Below are 23,447 nucleotides of genomic sequence, written 5' to 3'. Positions count from 1 at the left end.
TTTGCCCTCATGATAATATACTTTCATCTTTCTGAAAACAAAGGCAAGAAGAGGGCTGAAAGACCACCAAAGCCTTGGATTGCCAACTAGACTAAGGAGCAGTTGGTGGAAAGAATGACTGCAGAAAGAGAAGAAATTTTGGTAAGTAAACATAATATGTTGCTTGTATTTTATTTACCTGAATGCTGCTAGCTAAAATATCTCATGTTTCAGGGGATTGTGAAGATGGCGGAGACAAGAGCAAGAGAAAAAATAAAAAAAACAAGAAAAAAAGAAAAAAAACAAGAAATCAAAAAAACAAAAAAAAGGAAGGCGAGTCCAACATCATCTTCGGAGACAGAAACAGCTACTGACAGTGACACTTCTACCTCTGAGTCTGAGACTCAACAAGACTCAGAGGATTCAGCAAGAAAACACCCCATCAAAAAGGGGAAAAAGTAAGTACCATACTTGGGTGTAATTTCTTTTTCGAGTTGGGTGTATTTTGTTGATCACGTTGGGTGTATTTTTAGTATGTTCTAAATAATCACTGTTTGCCTTCCATAATGGACTCCAGAAAAAGAAAGCAGAGGCAAGAGGAGTCAGATTCTGATTCAGAATCTGAATCTGAACAAAGTGATGAGTAATGTCCTAAAATTATTACTCCTTTCTTTTGGCTTCATTATAAAGATTTTGTGTATTAACTGAAGTGTCTATTATTAACTTAGAGGAGCGAAGAATCATCACCTGCAGAGAAGGAGAAGGAGAAGAAAAAAACAAAAACAACACCAAAAAAGTAAGCACTTCTTTGCATAATATTCTGTGATAAAATTAATTTTTTATTTCTGATTGGTACTCTTTTTTTTCCACCCAGAACACAACCAAAAAAGAAAAAAGTTGTCGTGGAGGATTCACCTCCTAAAGAAGACCAATACTTTGAGGGGTACAGTACCTCGTAAGCTATATTACCGTCTATCGTCGTAATTATTTTTGTTAACATCTTCTTTTATGAATGTAGTGAGACATATGAAATATCAAGTGACGAACTGGATGAATGGCTAGGGCAAAACGTTGATAAATCTGCTGCAGAGGGGTATGTCTTGCTGGGCTGTCTATTTCATATTTTGTTGTGTTTTGTATGCTAATAATTGTTTCTTGTTTCGCAGGGAGAACCAACCTGACCTGCGATCGACAGAAGGTCGCTATGTGTCGTCTGAAACGTAAGAAGCTTTATTATTTAATAAAATCTTGTTATCATGATTTGGGTGTGTCTTGTGGAACCATTTGGGTGTATTGTGTGGATCAAGTTGGGTGTATGTTGTTTAATAAGTTGGAATATTAACTTTGTTGTGTTGGGTGTATATTGTCCATTCGGTTGGTTGTATCTTGTGCATTCATTTGGGTGTATTTTATACCTGTATCTTATTTTGTCTGAATAACATGAAATCTGTTTTAGAATACCGGCTGTGAACTTGGGAAGTGATGGTCCTTCCTCTCAAGGACACACAGAACAGAGTAGTGTAAACCAGCCGTCACAGAGCATGTAATTTCTCTTTCAAATAACCGTTACTTTTTGTTCTTCTATTACCCTTCTACTTCTAATTCTGTATATATTTTTTTTAGAAAAAAAAGCCCTTTATTATTTTATTCAAGAAAAAAAAAGGCAGGAAAAAAAAGCAAAAACTGCAAGTATGTAAGTTCTCAAAAAAACAAAGCCTGTCTTCTTTTTGAATTGTTCGGGTGTATTTCTTGAATTTCTTTGGGTGTATTTTAGGTTGAGTCCGTCTGATTCGAATATGATGGTTGTGAGGGAACAGACACCGTCGGAAGCGCTTGCAATGTGAGTTTTCCAATAATATTTCAACCTTATAACCTTATTATTTTCAAAGGCGTTGTTAACCTTTCATTTTTCTTCTTGTTTAGAGTCCCGATTCAGGTTTTTGTGCCGGCATCCCAAACAACCACTGAGACAGATTTTGAACCAACCCCTATGCTACAGATTGAAGGGACCACAGAAACGTAAGAAATAGTATTGAGTGTATATTTGTTTAGAGTTTGGGTGTATATTAGCTAACAGTTTGGGTGTATATTGTTCCTGATTAGTTTCTTTTACGCCGTGATTAATTTTTTGTAACTGTGCAGCACTCCTGAAACCCCCAAACAACTTCAAGAGACCACACCCACGGTTCCCCCAGCTCCAACTAAAATGTAAGTTCATCAGACTAAAATCAATCTTTGCTTATCATCCGTATATTCTTATTCTTATTCTTATTCTTATACATGATGACGCAGTCATCCAGACGCAGAAGACGCTGCTGCCCTGTTGATGATGGCACGGACAGCATCCTATGTTCCTAAAACAGATCCAGGGGTGCCATCATTCAGCCTTGGATTGACTGATTCAAGCCAGGAGGGGGCGTCAACGCAGGAGACAGAAAGGGAAAAATCTCCAGAAGCTGCGAATTTGATAGAACAATTGGACAGTTTGGTCCAAAGAATAGCAAGCAGCGCGGCGAAGGGAAAAAACACAAGTCCACAAATTCAGAGGGAGACTGGGGGAGAAAGTTCTGCAAAGTTTGAAACTCCTGGGGGAATGAATCAAATTCCAGATGATATGAAACAAAAGTGCTACATCTGGGGGACGAGACTGAAGGAAGATGCAGATGGCAATACTAACGAGTATGAGGAAATGTGCACTCTGATTGGCCAAGGAGAATACATTTTGATGAGAATGCACCTTGCCTCCCTACAGGCAAAAAGTGATATAGAATCTCAGGTAATATTAGAATAACATTAATCTTTTTACACCAAAGTCAATTACAATGCTTATTAATGTAAAATTGATTTTGGCATATATTTCAAGATTGTATCTGCCATCTGCCTCATCCTCAACAACAAAAATGAAAAGAGGTTTAAAGAACAAATATACTGTCTCCCCCCCGATATTGTGGTAAGTGTTACTTCTCCGAACTTTGGGTGTATTTTCTGTATTGATTTGGGTGTATTTTTTACGTTCCATTGGGTGTAAGTTTAGTATTTCATTTCTTGTTTCGCAATTCTTGCAGTGCATGGAACTTTCGGATCACCCAAACGGGGAATTCGTATCACCGAAAACGAAAAAGGAATTCAGGGTGGAAGCCTACCCGAGTTTCATTCCCTTCATAGATAGAAAAAAATTGACTTCGCACCCATATGTAAGTTTTCGTTTGCTAAATTTGTTAGTATGCTTATTTACTTATTTGCAAAATAAAATAACACAATGTTCACGTGTGGCAATCCTTCAGATTTTTGCCCCTGTCTGCTACTCGGGGCATTGGTGGTTATGGCTGATAAATGCAAGAAAGCGGAAATGTCAAATACTTGACCCGCTACACAAAAAAGCTCCCACCGATGAGAGAAAGGCCATTAATAAATTCACTGTAAGTTGCCTCTGTCTTCTTTACTTTAATAGATAGGTCTATTTCTTTACTTCTGATGGGTGTATATTGTCCATTCCGTTGGGTGTATCTTGTCCATTCATTCGGGTGTATTACTGATTTGTTTTCGTATTTAAGGGATACGTATTTTCAAGATTGATAACATATGCCGGCGGGGAACCTCTTCAGAAAGGGGAAAGGGAGAATGAAATTAAATCACCATATGTTAAAATATCTGGCTAAAAAACAAGGTATAAATTTGTGACTCTGAACATTAAACTTTGTGTAAATGAGATTTGTAATTTATTTTCTTCGTTTTCAGCTATGACTGCGCTGTGTACGTTATGAAGTGGATGGAGTTAATTGAGCCGGAAAACATCAAAAAGGGGAAGTATCAATGGGATAATTGGCCACATGTAACTGTCTTTAGAACCATATAACTCTGTATTACTTTACTGAATTAATATTGCTGTTTAAACAGAATATACTTTTTAATTGTAGGAGGAGGTGGACCACTATAGAGTGGAGTACGCATCCCGGATACTATTCAGTGAGATGAATACACAGAGAGATCGGGCAATTAGAGAGAGTAGTGCTATAAGGCTGTCGAAGCCATCCTCTATATTATTAAGTCCGTTTTGTCAGATTAATTCTGCTGATATAGAAACTGGGTAATCCAACTGCTTGGTAGTTTGTAAATTGAACAAATGATGTAAATATTTGCCATTTATCAACTTCTATTCCATGTATATTTTTTTCCATAGTTAAACTATCTGTGCTGGTAAACTGTCTGTGATGTAATCAAAAGCTGTATTACAGGTGGTAAAATATGAAGAAAAAAATCAAGGCATATATAAACTGTTACACCCAACGCAAGTCTAATAATACACCCAAGATTGCATAAAATATACACCCAAACTGTCTGTGCTGTATTCAAAATGTATGAATTACATGTACTAAAATATGAAGAAAAATATCAAATCAAATATAAACCCATAACCTGAGAATTTTTACAGCTTTTGATCTATATGTATCTATATATGTGTCTATATGTAAATTGTGAATTAACGAAAATACACCCAAAATAACGGTGCTTTTACACCCATATTCTGTAAAACTATACACCCAACAAGTTATCCCCTGCTGCTGGTACCCTGAACTGATAACTCATAACGTGTCCTTGATATTGGCTGCAATTTGAATGAGCCGCTGATGCAGCATCAAAAAGGTTTATCTGAAATATAACACACACACATTACCTAAACTATTAACGAGAAAAATAAACTCAATTGCCACAAATTTAAAGAACAGTACTTTTACCTCGCTTAAAACTTTCGTCTTCTTCTTCTTTGTGGCATTTGCGATCTGTTTCTCCAGCTTTGAACCTAGCCTGTTTTTTGGACGTCCTCTTGTTCGAATCCTTGGCGGGCTTTGAAGCTCGTTAACGGATTCCAAGTTGGCGTCTTCGTGCGATAAAGAAGATGTCCCCTTCCTTTTGGCTTTTAATGATTCCATCTCGGCCATGACGTTATCGTACGCACGGTGCAGAATTGCAGTCAGCTCCTCCGATTCGGAGGCAAATTCGTAGATATTTTGCGAACGAAAAACCAATTGGTCGAACCTCTTGCTTCTTGGCTCCATTAGTGGCTCGTCGTGGCTGCTCTTGATGTGTGTGTGTCGCCTCTTTACCTTCTTGCTCCATCGTTCCAGTATGTATCTCGGTGACACTTGGCTTACTTGTTCGAAGCTTAACACGCTTAGTGCGTGACGGCACAGTATCCCTCTCGAATCGAATAATAAGCATTGGAATTTTACCTCGGCTACCACTGAGTCGTAAGTAACCACGAACTTGTTGAATATTGAGCTGGAAACTTGTTCTCCGATGTCGTATACTGAATAGCCTAGAGTGGAATTCTTTAATCTGGTGATGCAATTCGCCTTTCCTCTGAATTGCGCTTGGACTTCCCTAAACTTTGCGTGAGTGTACGCATCTTGAAACTGAGCTTCAATGCAGGATTTGGTTGCACACGGTATGAGCGTATGAAAATCTGCAGCATCTGATTCTCTCTGCTTGCTCCCTGCTTCCGAGGCAATTATCGTATTGTTTGACGAACTGAATAAGCGAGCTGTTCCGGGTGATATACTTGTTAAAAAATGAATGCATGCTCTCGCTCCTTTGTGTGCTTCTCATCCCTGCCCAGAAGTGCTGATCCAGATAGATAGGAACCCATATGTGACGGTCTTCGTACAGATCTGCATAATACACCCAAACACAGGCTGTAAATACACCCGAGGGGACATACAATTTACACCTCTGCTGCATATTTTAAAAAGACATTACCTGAAAGCCACTTGTTGTCCGCAAGACCAAAATTCAGCAGAAAATCATTCCAATTCATATCGAATGAGTCTTTGCTGTGAGAGTTCCAAACAACTTGGCTCATTTCTTGTTCGATATCGGCATGTCCCTTGTACCCGTTTAATTTGCTTGGAATCTTCTTCATGATGTGCCAAATACACCAGCGGTGAACTGTTGTTGGCATACAGGCCTCTAAAGCCCTTTTCATGGATGCGCACTGATCGGTGAGAAACCCTTTCGGAGCGTTTCCTCCCATGCAACGAAGCCAGCTTTGAAATAACCATTTGAATGATTCAATTTCTTCGTTCTTCATCAAAGAGCATCCGAGAAGTGTTGATTGACCGTGGTGATTCACCCCGACAAAAGAACCACAGACCAAATTATACCTGAAACAAATTACCATGGTCCAGAATGCAAAATCATTAGTTACACCTTAACAAATGCTTCGCATACACCCAATGAAACAGCCAATATACACCTCTGATGCGGATTCGTAAAAATAAATTAATTTAGCATCATAAACAGGGGCAATTTGTTACCTATTTGTGTTGTAGGTGGTGTCGAATGAAATGACGTCTCTGAAATACTCAAAGGCGGCTCTGCTTCTTGCATCGGCCCAAAAAGCCAGCTTAATCGATTGATCCTCTTCGAGTTGGAGCTCAAAAAAGAAATTTGGATTCTTCTCTTTCATTCTTAACAAATATTTCCCGAATTCCTTTGCATCTTCTTGTTCGGAAACATTCCGCACTTCCCTGGTAATGTAATTCCTCACGTCATTTTCGATAAAATTTAGCTTCGGTGACCCCCAGCAGCCGCAACAAATGATTGGTAGGTTTTGCTAGGTCTGATACCGGCCTCCTTGTTATTCTCTATCGTACGACGAATGGACATGCTTAGTTCCCTGTGTTGTTTGAGCATCTCTGCTTTACTTGGACAGCAGGGGTGTGAATGATCCAGCACAACCTTTGAAATGATCCAAGCACCGACATCCTTCAATGTGTGTATATAAATTCTTGCAGGACAGTTTAAACCGGCTGTCGAATTCGTCTTCTCAGTCGGAGATATTTTAGATTTCCATTTTCCCTCTCTGCTACATGTAATCAGTTGGTTCTTAATCTCGTTTCCCTTCCTATTCGTGCACCGAACTCTTGTAGAGAAACCTGCAGCCTTGGCGTAGTTCCTGTAAAATTTTCCAGCATCTTCAAGGGTGGTAAAGGTCATTCCGACCTTTGGAACAAGCTCGTCATCAACAACTGAGAGAGGCTGCAAAATACACCGTGTCAGAACTGTGAATACACCCATAGATATGATTCAAATACACCCAATCATGTCTAATACGATACAACTCAACTACAGAATGACTTTTAAAGCCATAAACTGTAAATACACAGCCTGCAGATATACACCATCTCAAAAACTAAAAACACAGCTAATCATGTCTGATACACCTGAACAACAATAAGTCAATTAAAATAACAAAAAACCAGTAAAGTGTAGATACACCCAAACAAGAATTGATCTACACCCGAGCGTCTGCTACAAATTTCAGGTAATTAATCACAACTAATACATTGAATCGACAGATTCAGGTAAACGTGTTACTTTCACAGTCAATGTTCAGCAATTTTTCAACTACACAATGCTATACAAATTACTGAAAGAAAATTCATACTAATCCTATGTAAATCAAACCTCAGGGACTTCGTTAGATTCTGACTCATAATCCACTTCGCCTGCATTCAGCTGACAATCTGAGGTTGAATGATCCATTATCTTCAAAACGAGATCAAACTTTGATTTCAAAAAATAACAAATCAAAAATAGAAAACGAAGCTCGAGTTGCAGAGAGAGAAAAAGGTAACCTAAACGAAGAAGATGCTAGTGAGAAAAGGAGAGGAAAAGAACGATGGAGAAGAAGGAGGGAAGACGCGCGAGAAGAAGAACAACGAAATCTCAAAATAACGAAAACGAAAAGGGAAAGAAATATTTTAAATCTGGTAGTTAGATATACGCGCGATGTTATATAGCGCGTGTAATCAACGTACCTGAAGCAGCGCATATTTTGATTTTATTGTTTAATGAACTTGTAAAGCATACAAGCCATTAGGGCTTGTATGCAGAGCTTTTCCGTTTTTTTATTTCTAGAATAGAAACTGTTATATATACCTTTTAAACATTAAAACCTAGGGGATCGGAGTTGCTAAATATTGGCTTCCTCTTCAACTTCTCACTTGCAGAATTATAGAAGGGTCAATCAGTTGCCGGTAAAGGAATGGATTCACAGCTTTAATTTTTGTCAAACACTAAACAAAGATTAGGTGTAGTAGATTTTTAGGTTTTGATTAGATTAGGTTTAGTTAGATTTGTTTTTTTCTAATTTTAGTAATTAGTTTGATTTAAAATTTGTTGTTGAAACTTTTTTTTTTATGATTTTTCAATTTTTGGTGTTTTCTTTCACTGCACTATCTTTTTTCTTTTGCTGCTGCTTCTTGCTGCAGTGTGATAGTGATCCTTCTACTTGGAGCTACATCAATGATCATGTTCATTTTCAATTTTATATAGGATAGTAAGTTTGACTTGTTTCAGTAATAGCATATTCTGGTTGTTTAATAATGTAGAACATATGCATCTAGATTCTTTAAACTTTCTTACTTTTCATTGTTATAGGTGGTATGCTTCACTTGGGATGTATGATGTGGCTGTCAAGCATATGATGAAAATCTTGGCCTGCAGTCACCAGTCCAAGACAACACAGGAATTATTCCTTAGTGACTTTCTTCAAACAGTGAAGGTGATAGTGACTCTATTTCCTTTTCAGATCTCATGCTTAGAACCTGATTGTTAAAATAGTGAACTGCCAATAGTTTGATTTAATGTAATTCCTGATTGTTAAAATACTGAATCATATGACAATAAAATTTACTTTTTGAGCATATATATTACTTATTTGAAAATTCATAAATTGGTTTCATAAACTGTCACATCATCATGGCTTCACTTAACAAGAACTATGTTGACATGGATGAGTATTTTGTCACCATTGAGCTCCAGGTTTCTCTGTTTCTTTTTTTCCTCCTTTATTTATTTATTTATCACTTTACTTGATCATAAAAAACTAATTGGGGGTCATGTGAGATCTCTTCAACCGTGAACAAGATTGTTTGAATCATGGCTTAAATAGATTTTTGGCCTTATAGATTTTTTCTTTTGGTGGTTTTGGTAAAAAAAAAAAAGTATTCAGAAGTGAAATTAGTCCCTTCTGTCATCCAAAATTAAAGAAATTTGGATATGGTTACTTATCTTTGAATCATAGGAACCATAAGTTTAGTTTACCATAAAATTGCTAAATTTTACATGGATCATAACCTTATTTAAACCCTTAAATTTTTTTAATTTATAAACTTATTGAGGGAAAGTGATATTGAAAGAGCTTGATTATTTGGTTGGTTTATTAGGCTGAGATTTTCGTTGGTTGGACAATAGATCTATCTGTAATAAGTGTTGGAGAAAGGAGGATTTTTCCTTTTTTTTTATTTTTATTTATTTTTTTATGTCAAAGCATCGACTAGAATAAAAAAGTAGCTTACATATGATAGATAGATTTTGGTTTTTATGATGTTTGCCCTCAAAATTTGGTGTTTCTGTTGGTAACTTTTTAGATCTCATGTGTTTTCTGGTCAGAAAATGGAGTGAATTGCTATAACTGAAATAGCCACTGAATTCTGAATCTTATGTGAAGTAGTAACATTGAACTATTGAAAGCTGTGCTGTCTGTAAAATTCAAATATACGACTGGGTAATGTTGCAGCAGGTGATGCAGAATCCTAACTTCATGACCATGGCTGAGCGCCTAGGTAATGCATTGATGCAGATATTTATAAACTTTCTGTACTCTGTTATATAAAATATCTATTGGTTGATAACATATCTATACTATCTATCTCAGGATCCATCTATGTCTTCCATGCTTGAAAGTCTTACTAGTCCTTCAAATAAAGATCAGCTTGAGGAGAGAATGGATGGAAAATTTACAGAGGGAAAATCCGTCGGAAAGTTCGTCGCCCTTAGGGAAATGGGTGAAAAATTTACAGAGGAAAAATCCGTCGGTAATTGGTAAAAATCCGTCGGTAATTTTCCGACGGAAAAAAATCCGTCGGTAAATAATTTTCGACAAGGCTTTTACAGAGGACAAAATCGGTCGGTAATTTCGTCGGTAACCAAAAATCCGTCTGTAATAAAGACTAAATCTGTCTGTATTAATCCATTTTCTAGTAGTGATAATAATTAAGTTTAATAAAATAACTTTTAAAATTTTAAAATATTATAATAAACATAAATATAAAAATTACATTTTAAAATAAATTAATGTACGATATCTATATTAGATACATTAGATTTTCTAACTTTGACATATAAACACAAGTTAATTATTTGAAAAATTTTACATCTATACTTTTAGAAACATTCGTTTTTTCTAATTGCAAACAACATCCAATGAGTAGTACGTGTTTTTTAAAAACACAAATACTTCTTCAAAACATTTTACTAAATAAAGCCTAACTTGGCAAACATATTTAAAAACGCAATTAGGCTATAAAATTTAAATTCTTGTCGTGTCACTAGACTTGTCGTGTTCATTCTCTTGTTTCTATATAAGATGACTAGAAGCCTAGAATATATATACTGTGTAGAAAGCAAATCATATATAAACTTTCTCTTTTTCCCTCTGAACAAAATATAGAAGAAGCTCATATGGTTGTAATTGTAAAGATACGGAACCAAAATGCCAAATACATGAACCTCAATGCTTCCTAACAAATCATGTAGATTTAGTTTGGAAAATCATTTTAATAAAAAACTATTTTACAGTAATAATACACTCATAATAAGTTTAAAATTCTAATGACATATAGGCCAAAGAACATGGAGTGCTATCTGACTCGTGTAACTTATTTCATGTATTTATATGTATGTGGCAATAGTTTCACCATCAAATTAATATGCAATTTGAAGGAAATAAATTATTTGCCCTTAAATTTTGTTCTCACATGTCGATTCTTTAAATTAAATTTTAGTTATTATCAAGAGTAATATGATTTTCCCTTCTTTATTTATAGGGTTATAAGTTGTATTAAATAAAAATATAAAACATAATGATTTTAAAATTTTATTGATATAATAATATTTAATTAATTATTTATATAATAAAAAAAAGAAACAATTTGACTCACTATCTCTACTAAAATATAACATCAAATAGGTTACAGCATGCAAATGATATTTAAGTTGTGGTTTATTTTAAAACTAAAAAAATATTCTAAGAAATTATATTATAAAAAATGCTATGTTTGAAAGTATTATATTCAATTATTATAAAGAATTTGTTTATTTAGTGTTATAAGTGGATAAAAATTATTTTTAATCTTTTTAATAATAAATTTAAAAAAATAACTATAAATATATTTTCACATGAATGTAATGACTATAAATATCTTGTTTGTATACAACTTATTAGATATATTTAATTTTAATTATTTATATTAATTTAATTATTATAAAATATAAATACACTCTTACTTTCTCATATAAGAATATCATTCTCATAAGTTAGATTTCATATATATATATATATATATATATATATATATATATATATATATATATATATATATATATATATATATATATATATATATTATACACTTTTTTGGCTATTTGTGAACCCTATCATTATCGTTGGTTGTCTTTGTTGCCAGTGGTAGTTAAATTGTTTTTAGAAGTTTAATTTAGAAGTAATATACTGATTGGATATGGCCATTAATTTTTGTGTTCGAAGGCTGAGATTTGTTTAGAAGTAATGAAAAAGAAAGAAAAGCGATGAATAAATTATACATGAAGTAGCTTATGGATTTAAGCAACAAGAATTGAAGATTCTGTGTTATCTTTTGTCGTTGAGTAAACTACCCTTTGTATCCACAAAAGTTGAAAACACTGACATATCTACCCATAGAAAAAGGAAATTACCATTTGTACCCATGAAATATGGGTTCCGTACAATAAAAGTATCCAAACACTAAAAAATTACTTAAAATTCCTAAATTACCCTTATCTTCACCACCACACCACCTCCTTCACTCAGTCACCTTTCTAACCCTAACCCTCTTCACCCAGCCACCACCCCTCTTTTCCTTTCTAATCTCAAATCCCACCACCCCTTTGCATATCCGCAGCATCTCCTGCGCCGTCGAAGCTGGGGACGCGCCACCTTCATCCGCGGGCTTGCCAGCGCCAGCTTTCGCTTCCACTCCACTTTGAAGGAAATGTCCGGGATTGATCCGCGCATTGGAACCACGCGCCATGTAGGGATTATAGCCGCAGCTATAGAAGGAAAATGTTCCGATGGCCACAGTGGCTTGAACTTCTCGCTGATCCCTCACATGGCGCCGTTTAGAATCAGACCGTTCCACGGCTTCTCGGATGAGACATTTTCCAGTGTGTCGCAGTGGCAGAGAGTGATTAATAGCGTGATTGCACCGCCGAGGGATTCGGAGTAGAAGAAGGAAGGAAGAGAAGGATCGAAGTGAGAGCGGAATTCGTCGAAGAAGGCGATGCAGTCGTCGACGACGGAGTTGATGTCAGGGATGTGGGCGATGTGGCCGTCGGAGAAGCCGTGGCCCTGATGGTCAATGGCGCATGTGGCGAATCCGGCCTTGGCGAAGTAAGTGGCAGTGAGCTGGAGGAACCAGTTGGATTCGCCGATAAATCCGTGAACGAGAGAGAGGGTTCCGGTGACGGTTGCGGGTAGCGGGATCCACCATTGAGTGAAGTGCTTGAGGAGTGGTGGTGGGTGAAGGGGGTGGTGGTGGGATTTGAGATTAGAAAGGGAAAGAGGGGTGGTGGTTGGGTGAAGAGAATTAGGGTTAGAAAGGTGATTGGGTGAAGGAGGTGGTGTGGTGGTGAAGATAAGGGTAATTTAGGGATTTTAGGTAATTTTTTAGTGTTTGAATAATTTTATTGTGTGAAACCCATATTTCATGGGTACAAATGGTAATTTCATTTTTCTACGGGTAGATATGTCAGCGTTTTCAACTTTCATGAATACAAATGGTAGTTTACTCTTTGTCTTTTGAAAACTATATCAATATTCAATAATGTGAAGATGTCAAATGATGAAACAAGTCTATATCTGAATTTATTTTTCCTGAATAAGTTTATATCTTAATTTATTTTTCCTTTCTTTTATTGTTCATACTTCACAAGATTTTGTCAGCTTTTTTCCCTGTAGAAAGGGTTTGAAAATTTTCTTCAATTTTTAATAAAAAAAGAAATTAATTTTAGATTTCTGTTATTATGAGTCAAATAATAAGAATCAACCAATAAAAAATTCAAGCATAATATGTTTTCAAAAAACTAAATATAAAAAAAAAGAGTGATGTTAAATAACTACTTTTTTTAACCAATATTAGTCAATTTTTAAAAATTATTTTATTTATTTTAAATTTTAGACTATAAATAATAAATTTTTAATTATAAATTTTAAATTATACATTTTTAAAAAAATAAGAATTTTAAAATTTTAAAAAATTAATTAATATTAACTAACTAAAAAAATTAATTTCCTAATATAATTTTCTATGAATATTGAAACCACTTATTACTGCTCGACACGTCTCAGTAGAACATACTAATATTATTTAATATAATTAATGTGAGTTGTTTGAATAATATATGCAGAGAAGATAATCTTATTTGAAAATTTGATAATAAAAGTGTTCTTTTATTAATTTTTTGTGCAAGTGTTACTATTGGAGACTTTTTTGAAAGAGATTATGAGCTATAGTTTCACAAGTTCGATTTAGAAATGGTTAGTACCTCCGAGAATAAAGTTTTTTGGTTGGTTTGTTCTAGTCGGTAGGGTGAATACTAAAAAAAGGTTGAGTAGATTATGTGTTATTCACTATAGTAATAATATTTGTGTCCTGTGTAAAAAAGAGATGGAATTTGTTCATTATTTGTTTTTGTTATGTAAGTTTTCGTGGCAAGTGCGGTGCGCCTGGTTGAGGTGTTTTTAGAGAGATTCGGCTGTCTCAGGAACCATTAAATGACTGTTTGAGAGTTAAACTGGAATGCCGAATAGAAAAGAGGAGAAAAAGTGGTTGACTGAATTTTTTGCAACAATTTAAAATATTTGATTGAAACGCAATGACAGAATTTTCAACAATAAAAAGATAGGTGTTGAGGTCATACAAAATAAGACGTTTTTGAGCTATAAAGAATGGACTGGTACTGATCCCATTGGTTATTGATGGCAATGCCAAAAATGACAGGAGTTGATAACCTTCGTGTTTGAATTTGTTTTTGTGTATGTCTTGTATTTGCTCCACTTTAATGTGTTGAGCTTTCTTTATTTCAAAAAAAAAATTATTAATAAAAAATAAAAATTAATAATTAATTTAAAAAATATAAAATAAATAACTTTTAAATATTTAAAATTTATTATAAAAATAAATTAAATAAAAATTAAATACTAAATAATAAATACCATAATTTCAGCATATATAAATGAAATTCCAATCGTAAAACCGGGTGAAGGATAATGCTAGTCCTTGTGGGATTAGTGAATAGAAATTCCACATACGCAAGCTATATATAGCTATCACTTTAATTAGCACTGTGCTTTTATAGTAAGCCACACAAACATCCCATTTCCTCGAAATTTCATAAAATGTTTGGATGTATAGCTTTCAATTTCGTAGGGATGGAAAAGTTATATTAGCTTAGTCAAAATTTAGATTACATACAATTTAACTATGTCTCAATTTATTAATTATTTGATCAATTAAATATACTTAATAATTAACCCCTATATGTTTAATAAGCTTTTTATGTCTCTAGAATGTTTTCATGTTTGTCTTCTTCCTAACTACCACCATTATCTTGTTGTGTTAGTGTTTTTCTCATTTTTAGCATTCAAATTCTTTAGTTAACCAACTGATGAATTAAGCATTCTTGAAAGAAGAAAACATACGACTTTTGACGATATAAATCACCTTCATAAAGATATGTAACAATTCCACAAGGGGATAAAAGTATTGTTGAAGTTTCATCTTTATAAAAATAATTATTAGATAATAATGATAAGAGAAAATTTTGGAGATTAACAATTTTTAATATTTTTTGTTATTATTTAACTAATATAAATATTAAATTATTTTTAATAAATAAATTTTATTAATTTATACGTGTAAATTGTAAAAGATATAGGTGTAAATAAATTATATTAGTTTATGTATATAAATTTTAAAAAATATAAATATAAATAAATTGTATTGATTTATATATATAAATTTTGATAAATATAAATATAAATTATATATATTTATTTTACGTGTAAAATTTTTATAAATATAAATATAAATTTTATTAAATAATATAATAATATTTATTGATCATATAACATTGTTCTTGTTTAGATTCACAAATAAAGCGTGAAATATCCTTTCTTTATACGGAGAGATATACTATATTTATTATTAGAGCAATGTTATATTATACGATGTAAATATGTAACTTTGCGCCTCCATTGCATATACAGGCATTTAGAAAAAGTAAAAGCTCTTGTGCACAGCTAATAGTATACAAAATTTGACAATTTTGTTAGCTTTCAAATTTGATGATAAATTAAATTCAACAAAATTAAACAAAGAAGTTATATATATTAGTTAATTATTCAAATTAAAGTTCTGCTAATGCAAACTATCTTTGATTTTCAAAAATATTTTGTAAGAAGAATACAAAAGCGTTTGAATTTTATTGCACTGGAAATACTCTATCGATTATTGAAAGGACAGTTGATGGTATATTGCTGAAATGAGAGGGAAAAAGTTAATCATATTATATCTATATAAAAAATCCATCATTAATCAATTATTATTGTGTATAAAAGTATATATTTAATACTTTATAAAAAAATTTATATATTATTATAAACAAATTTAATTATTCATTTGTTACAAATTTAATTATCCTATTATATACGACACATTTAATTATTTTAGAAGGTAACTATTTAATTAAAAATAATATATATATATATATAATTTTATTTAGTGACTGATTTTTTCGTGTAGATATAACATTATTTGAAAAAAAAAAGATCTACGTTGATTACATTGTTGTGGATAATGATTGTAACAATGCCAACTCTGCAGAGTTAAATTTGTTTGTATCCATAGGGCAATTCTATCACGCATGCATGCATTATATAATTGATAGAATTTTTTATTATTATTTTCTTTCCTTATATGATTTGTTTAATTAGACGATAACTTCTATAGATTTAAGTTTAATTATGAATCTTGTTTATACCCTGACCCAACGCTAGGGCCCAGGATCCAAGTAAGAAGGCCCAATCCAAAGGGTTGAACCTCACCCTGCACCAAATCAACCGCTACAAAGTCGGTTTGCACCACGACTTGCTCTAAGGAAGTCGGGAACGAGGGTTAGCTGGCAGATAAGCACTCATTTGAATGAGTAACTGCCCCTAGAATCTCTCTAACCACTTCCACGAGCCATATCTTAACTTTCCTAAGATAAAGGGACGGTTAACACCCTAGAAAGGTGGCACTACTCCAACGGTGGTTATTGGTTCACCACTATAAATACACTGCCACTCCTCAGGTATCTCTAAGTCCCAATACTCTCTAGACCTGCTAACCCCTTTGCTGACTTAGGCATCGGAGTGTCTTTGCAGGTACCACCCCCCATTCACTCATACTCACAAGTCGGACGGAGGCCCCCAAGGCGCAGACCCTGACAAAGGCTTCCTCCCTCAGACGATTGGGCCAACCAGCGCCATCCAGCCCATTAATCTCCGGTTACCTACCGTAACATTGGCGCCGTTGCCGGGGACCCGAGAGATCAACCAGTGATGGCGGACGGATCCCCTGAGGAGGGTCATGTGGAAACAGATTCTGAACAAGAGAATCTGGACACCAGAAATAGTGACGCGGACCTAACCCTCCATCAGGAAACCAACGATCAACACAAAGAAGGAACCTCCGGAGTCAAAACCCCGAAGGTGAATTCCTCAGAAGGCCGTGAGTTAGAGAAGGCGGACAGTCCCATTCAACTGAGCTTATGGGGTTAGTCCATATTCACCAAAATCGTTTGGAACAACTAGAACAGGAACTGGAGCGACAAAAGGAGATAGAAAAGCGCCTAAGAGAGGAGATGGATAGACGAAAAGAGTTAGAGGAAAAACTCTTAAAGCTAGAATCCTCCCTCAAAGGTCGGAACTCCCGTGATAGTAGAGAAGAGTCCCCCCTAGGAGGGGAAGATCCTTTTAGTGAGGACATAATGAGGGCAAAAGTTCCGAGAAACTTTAGAAGCCCCGATATGGACCTCTACGACGGAACCACTGATCCAAAGCATCATCTGAGCAACTTTAAAAGTCGGATGTATCTGGCTGACGCTTCCGATGCTACGCAATGCAAAGCTTTTCCGACAACCTTGTCAAAAGCAGCGATGAAGTGGTTCGACAGCCTCCCCCCGAGGTCGGTCACCAGTTTTGAAGACCTCTCAAGGAAATTCTTGATGAGGTTCTCTATCCAGAAAGACAAAGTTAAACATGCACCAAGCCTCCTGGGAATAAAACAGGAGGTCGGAGAATCCTTACGAGCCTATATGGAAAGGTTCAACAAAGCATGTTTAGAGATTCAAGACCTGCCCACCGAGGCAGTCATAATGGGGCTAGTCAATGGGCTCAGAGAAAGTCCCTTCTCACAGTTCATATCCAAAAGACATCCCATCTCTCTAAGTGATGTACAGGAAAGAGCTGAAAAGTACATCAACATGGAGGAAAATGCTAAGTTAAGAGATCTGAGTTGGCGACCTGGGCACCCTCCCTCAACAAAAGAAAGAGAGAGGGAAACCAAAAAGAAAGAAGAACTTGGTTTCGATAGACCAAGAAAATATCACTCTTATACTCCTCTAAAGGTCTCTATAGTGGACGTATACAGAGAGATTTGTAATACTGAAAGGCTACCACCCCCCAGACCCATTAAAAATAAAAAAGGGGGGAGCCGCAGCGACTACTGTGAGTACCATAAAATATATGGTCACTCCACAAACGACTGCTACGACCTTAAAAATGTGATAGAAAAGCTGGCTAGGGAAGGTCGGCTCGACAGATATCTCATAGAAAGGTCGGACAGTCATGGGAAGAGAAAGCGAGACGATATGGATAGAAGAGACCCACCACTGCAGACTCCGGAGAGACATATCCATATGATCTCAGGAGGGTTCGCGGGAGGGGGACTCACCAAATCCTCTCGCAAAAGACATCTCAAGAGAGTCTACCAGGTCGGAGGAGAGTCATCCGACCTCCCTACCATTTCATTCACAAATGAAGATGGGCAAGGAATAATCCCTGGACACGATGATCCAGTGGTAATAACTATGATCCTAGCAAATGGTCATCTCCACAGAACCCTAGTAGACCAAGGAAGCTCAGCGGACATTCTTTTTAAGCCCGCTTTCGACAAACTAGGGTTGGATGAGAAAGAATTAAGAGCCTACCCCGACACCTTATATGGACTAGGCGACACGCCAATAAAGCCACTAGGGTTTTTGCCCCTCCACACCACCTTTGGAAAAGGGAAAAAATCAAAAACTCTAAGCATAGACTTCATAGTCATCGATGTAGGGTCAGCATATAATGCTTTAATTGGCAGGACTACCCTTAATCGACTCAGAGCGGTGGTATCCACCCCTCATCTTTGTATGAAATTCCCGACTTCAGCGGGGATAGCAACGGTAAGGGGAGATCAGAAATTGGCAAGGAAATGCTACAATGAAAGCCTAAACCTGAGAGGAAAAAGCCGAGAAGTTCACACAGTAGAGCTCGGAGGCGCAAGGGCTAGAGAGGAGCTGCGTCCACAACCGGGAGGAAAAACCGAGGAGATACAGGTCGGCGAAGAGGAGGGAAAAAATACTCACATAGGGGCCAACCTAGGGGAAACCCTAAAACAAGGGTTGACTAAGCTCCTAAGAGATAACTCCGATCTCTTTGCCTGGAAGGCCTCCGACATGCCTGGGATAGACCCCGAGCTCATGTCCCATAAGCTCTCGGTTTACCCGGGGTCCCGACCTGTACAACAGAGAAGACGCAAGCTCAGCCCAGAGCGAGCCCTAATAGTAGAGGAGCAAGTACAAGCGCTCCTAGAAGCGGGCTTCATTAGAGAAGTCAAGTACCCAACATGGCTAGCCAATGTAGTGCTAGTCAAAAAACAAAATGGCAAATGGAGAATGTGTGTCGACTACACCGACTTAAATAAGGCATGTCCCAAGGACCCTTATCCACTGCCAAGTATTGACACCCTAGTGGACTCCAGCTCGGGGTATCAATACTTGTCGTTCATGGACGCCTACTCGGGGTATAACCAAATCCCGATGTTTGAGCCAGACCAGGAGAAAACATCATTCATCACACCCAGAGCTAATTTTTGCTACGTGGTCATGCCATTCGGATTGAAAAATGTAGGGGCCACATATCAGAGGTTGATGAATAAGGTGTTTGCCTCTCACCTAGGGAGCCTAATGGAAGTATACGTCGACGATATGCTGGTAAAGACCAAGAAAGAAGTCGACCTCTTGTCTGACCTCTCACAAGTCTTTGACACCATAAGGTTGCGCGGGATGAGACTAAATCCTGCAAAGTGCGCCTTCGCGGTAGAGGCAGGAAAATTCCTAGGGTTTATGCTAACACAAAGAGGGATTGAAGCTAATCCCGACAAGTGTAGAGCTATCCTAGAGATGAAAAGCCCGACTTGTTTAAGAGAGGTCCAGCAGCTGAATGGCCGACTTGCAGCCCTTTCCAGATTTTTGGCAGGATCGGCGCTAAAATCCCTCCCACTGTTCTCCTTATTGAGAAAGGGATGTCAGTTTGAATGGACTCCTGAATGCGAGGAGGCGTTCCAGGAGTTCAAAAGATTCTTAAACCAACCTCCTATCTTGACCCGACCTATAGCTGGGGAAGACCTCGTCCTATACTTATCTGTAGCAGACAAGGCCGTCTCGTCGGCCCTGATAAGAGAAGATGAGGTCGGACAGCACCCAGTATATTTCATCAGTAAAGTCCTACAAGGCCTTGAGCTAAGGTACTACAAACTAGAGAAGTTTGCCTACTCCTTAGTAGTAGCCTCACGAAGACTACGGCCTTACTTTCAAGCTCACACAATAAGAATCCGCACGAACCAACCCATGAAGCAAATCCTCCAAAAGACGGATGTTGCAGGGAGAATGGTTCAATGGGCAATAGAGCTCTCCGAATTTGACTTGAAATATGAAACTTGGACGGCGATCAAAGCCCAGTGCCTCACCGACTTCATTGCGGAATATGCGGGAGACCAAGAGGAAAAACCAACTACATGAGAACTTTATGTAGATGGATCCTCAAACAAAACAGGAAGCGGTGCAGGCATAATATTGGTAGACGAAAGAGGGACCCAAATAGAGGTTTTCCTCAAATTCGAATTCTCAGCTTCAAATAATCAGGCAGAGTATGAAGCCTTGATTGCTGGATTGAAGCTAGCGGAAGAAGTCGGTGCTACAAAAGTGATGATATACAGCGATTCTCAGGTAGTAACCTTCCAGATAAGTGGAGAGTATCAGGCAAAGGACCCAAATATGAAAAGGTACTTGGAAAAAACTCTGGAATATCTTGGGCGCTTTGCAGAAACCGAGGTCAAACACATAACTCGGGATCTAAATAGCAGAGCAGACGCCCTATCCAAGTTAGCAAGTACCAAACCAGGAGGGAATAACAGAAGCCTGATCCAGGAAACTCTCCAGAAACCCTCTGTAGTAAAAGAAAAAGACAAACAAGAGGTCCTTGAGGTAGTCGGATTAAACCTCGGATGGATGAACCCCTTGGTCGAATACATGAAATTCGACATCCTCCCCAAGGAGGAAAAGGAGGCTAAGAAGATCCGAAGGGAAGCACAACATTACACTTTGGTGAGAAATATCCTCTACAGAAGGGGGATATCAACACCATTATTAAAATGTGTACCGACCTCAAGAACCATCGAAGTGTTAGAAGAAATCCACAGTGGGATCTGCGGAAATCACCTCGGAGCGAGATCACTAGCCAGGAAAGTAATCCGAGCAGGATTCTACTGGCCGACCTTGCAGAAAGATGCCACGGAATTTGTGAAAAAATGCCAACCATGCCAGATGCATGCAAATTTCCATGTGGCCCCACCAGAGGAGCTCATCAGTATCACTTCTCCATGGCCTTTTGCAAAGTGGGGAATGGATTTGTTAGGTCCTTTTCCCCAGGCGCCAGGACAAGTCAGATACCTGATCGTGGGAATAGATTACTTCACAAAGTGGATAGAAGTAGAGCCATTGGCCACCATCACCGCACAAAGAAGTCGGAGGTTCCTCTACAAAAATATCATCACAAGGTATGGGATACCTCATTCCATTACTACAGATAATGGAACCCAGTTCACCGACTCTACCTTTAGAAGCCTAGTAGCCAGTATGAAAATCAAACACCAGTTCACCTCGGTGGAGCACCCGCAAGCCAATGGACAAGCCGAGGCGGCCAACAAAGTCATACTGGCAGGGCTAAAGAAGAGATTACAAGATGCAAAAGGAGCTTGGGCCGAATAGCTCCCCCAAGTGCTATGGGCCTACAGAACGACACCCTAATCCGCCACTGGAGAAACTCCCTTCCGACTAGTTTATGGGGTAGAAGCCATGATCCCAATAGAAGTCAGCGAGCAAAGCCCAAGAGTGATTCTCCATGACGAGATCGGGAATATACAGGGGCACAAAGAGGAGCTCGACTTGCTCCCCGAAGTCCGAGAAGAAGCCCAGATAAGAGAAGCAGCATTGAAACAAAGGATGGCTACAAGATACAACAAAAAAGTCATCCGAAGAACATTCACCCTAAGCGACTTGGTCCTGATCAGAAATGACATTGGAGTCAACAAATCAGGAGAAGGAAAGCTCGCTGCAAATTGGAAAGGACCATACAAAATCAATGAGATCTTAGGAAAAGGCTATTATAAAGTGACCGACCTGGACGGCACCGAGTTACCAAGGTCGTGGCATGCTTGTAATATGAAAAGGTACTATAGCTAAAAGCGAACTCTACTTCCTGATGTACTCTTTTCCCAACTTCATGATTTTTTCCCCAGAACCAAAGGGTTTTTTCTGAAGAAGGGTTTTTAACGAGGCATCATAGTAGGGGCTAAGGGAAAAAGATTGTCAAAAACCCTTAGTAGCAGTAAGGTACGTCCCCAATTAATGAAAGATCTTTTTCATATATGTCTCTTACAAAATTCCTTTTTTTTATTGTTTTCTATTCCTTTCTACGAAACGCGCCGACTTAAGCTCGACAAAACGTAAAAATCCCATGACCGACCTAGATGGTCGTCAGGATGAAACGACGAGGTACAAGTCGGCGTAAAGAGGTTATACAAGTTGATCATAATAAACTCGAAAACATCCCGACTTATAAGTCGGAATGAGAAACCGAGTAAAACAGAAATGAATCACGAAAATAGCCTAAGTCATAAAAACTCAATAAAACGAAATTGAGTACTAGGAATAACCGAAAAGAGATAGGAAAAAACCTAAGAAAAAGATTAAAAGGCTACCCTAAAGATCCTTAAATAGGTTCAGAAAGGCAGACAAAGCCAAAGAAAAGATTTTTCCAGAAAGGATCAAAGGGGAATTCGAAATCAGAGAAGCATGCACGCATAAGGTAACTTAGACCCTTAGTCAAAAAAGGGTATTTTCCGAAACTCAAAACCCTTATCCAAAAAGGGTACTTATAAATATTTTGTTTACGGCCTTAAAAGGCCAAAAGAAATTGTTCAATCACCACCAACACAAACAAAGAAAGAGTTTAAAAAAAGGGGGGACCCACAGGCCGGGCCCCCATATAGCCAACAAAATTACTTTTTAGGAAGGAGAGTAGACGGATCACCATCACCAGAGCCAGGAGGAACGCCACCAGGGCCAGGAAGAGAGGCATCCATAGGAGATGAAGAGGAAGTCGGAGGAACTGTGGAGGAACTCGGGGCATCCTTAGGGCGAGGAGGAGACTCTATAATCCTTTGCCCCCGAGTCTTCAAATCTGACTCGGAAATAATCTCGGGGACAGGGGGATCCACAATGGCACCATCGATGACAACCTTATCGGGATCTAAAGGAGAGAGGTCCAAGTCAGGAGCAATGACTCCGACCTGCTCCTTAAAGATCCTCTAAGCCTCCTCAGCGCCATCAGCAATAGAGTCCTCCAACTCGGCGTATGCCTTCCGAGAATTCAGCAGATCATTTTTCACAGACACAAGATCATTAAACAAACTTTGATAGCTATCCTGTGCTGTCTTCCTCAAACCGACCTCCATGTTGCATTGGGCTTGCAACTTCCTCTCCCTCTCTCGGAGGTTATCTCTCTCCTCCCTCAGCTTGGCGACTTCCTCCTTCAACTTCCCCTCATGCTCCTGATATATGAGAAGCCTTCCTTCCAGCTCTTCGACCCTCGAGGTCATCCCTAAAGAGCTGAGAGGAGCCTTCTCGAAAATATCTAAGAGTTTGCCACAAACCCCCGCCGCCTTAAGGCTCTCCTCAACCAGAGTGGTAAGGTGGCGCCGAACAGAAACATCATCCAT

The 23,447-nt window shown here is 37.5% G+C and overlaps 1 long non-coding RNA gene and 1 pseudogene across 1 annotated transcript; one reads left to right on the top strand and one right to left on the bottom strand.

Moving 5' to 3' along the window:
• The first annotated feature begins 990 nt into the window (after positions 1 to 990).
• LOC114925706 (uncharacterized) lies at positions 991 to 1,522 on the top strand. The gene is made up of 3 exons (XR_003815265.2): positions 991 to 1,072; positions 1,146 to 1,199; positions 1,436 to 1,522. It is a non-coding gene; the product is annotated as an uncharacterized lncRNA (long non-coding RNA).
• A 10,363-nt stretch (positions 1,523 to 11,885) lies between these two features.
• On the bottom strand, positions 11,886 to 23,447 carry LOC112762899 (caffeoylshikimate esterase-like; annotated as a pseudogene).

This window comes from Arachis hypogaea, chromosome 17 (genome assembly GCF_003086295.3).
Source record: "Arachis hypogaea cultivar Tifrunner chromosome 17, arahy.Tifrunner.gnm2.J5K5, whole genome shotgun sequence".
NCBI classification, from domain to species: Eukaryota; Viridiplantae; Streptophyta; class Magnoliopsida; order Fabales; family Fabaceae; genus Arachis; species Arachis hypogaea.
Note: the sequence above shows the minus strand (reverse complement) of the source record. Positions and strands in the feature narration are given on the sequence as shown.